We start from the raw sequence: 946 nt of genomic DNA on the forward strand, positions 1-946 counted from the left end.
GGCAACGAAGTGCCCGTCGGTCTACAACATTCCCTGGTACAATGCTAGGAATATGCAGTCACAGATAAGTCAAGAATAAGTGAGTATGTACGAGTCAACTCATAGGTTTAGTAGGGCTACTAGAAAGAGGAGCTTGGGACAGAGCTATACAGGACTGCTTCTTGCTACTCCAAGAGATAACACCGCTACCAAGCCAAAATGCGTATCCCGATGTCGACTTGCGTTCATCTGGATTCTACGATGAATGAGCTCGAGAGTTATGGAAAACGAAACTCTATCAATCACCTAACAAAGAAAGCAGTCATACACTTCCACTAACTTTCATGACCGGTTGGAACGAGATTTTCTGACTATGCAGATCCGGAACGAACTGTCCAACTCACAATTGAACATGATGCCCCAAATCAATCTTGGCCCAGGAGAACTAGTAGCGGAGCGAAGGAAAGACCTCACATTACGTACGCCAGAAGAAGCTTGTGAACGCGATATCAAGTGAATACCGCCCATGGCCAGGAATTCCTGAACAAGGAAGGATACCCAGATTAGGAATATGGCTAGCAGAAAGCAGCCTCGAAGATGGTCGAGTGTAATCACTTCTCTCACTACGGAAAGGAAGCTGGGCCGAGGCGAACAAGACAAGCCGCTTAGCAAGCAGGAAAACAAGTAGGCGAAAGAAGAGGTTTAAGTTAATGAGAGCTTGAGAATCTAGTTATTTAGTCAACTTTCTCTTCATAAGGGAATAAGGCGGGTGGGTGAAAAGCCTATAACAACATCAAAATGGAAAAACAAGAGTCTCAGGGACCCAGAAAAAGGATTTTTTGACATGTTTTGTTTCTTACTAGGATGCTTTGAATATTCCACTTCTTTCTATCCTTCCCAGGCCCGGTGAAGGAAACTTCCCTTAAACCTCCTCGCTAGTTAAGAGGAAGTCTTGTCTTGGGATCCA

At 44.7% G+C, this 946-nt stretch overlaps 1 protein-coding gene across 1 annotated transcript in view; it reads left to right on the top strand.

Annotated features, from left to right (window-relative positions):
• The first annotated feature begins 261 nt into the window (after nucleotides 1–261).
• The window catches only part of LOC127756987 (uncharacterized tatC-like protein ymf16), a 4,131-nt gene continuing 3,446 nt past the window's right edge, over nucleotides 262–946 (top strand). Inside the window, exon 1 of the mRNA XM_052282374.1 lies at nucleotides 262–946. This exon is cut by the window's right edge and continues 3,446 nt beyond it. The gene's annotated coding sequence lies outside the window, so the exon portion shown is untranslated.

Source organism: Oryza glaberrima, chromosome 12 (genome assembly GCF_000147395.1).
Source record: "Oryza glaberrima chromosome 12, OglaRS2, whole genome shotgun sequence".
NCBI lineage: Eukaryota > Viridiplantae > Streptophyta > Magnoliopsida > Poales > Poaceae > Oryza > Oryza glaberrima.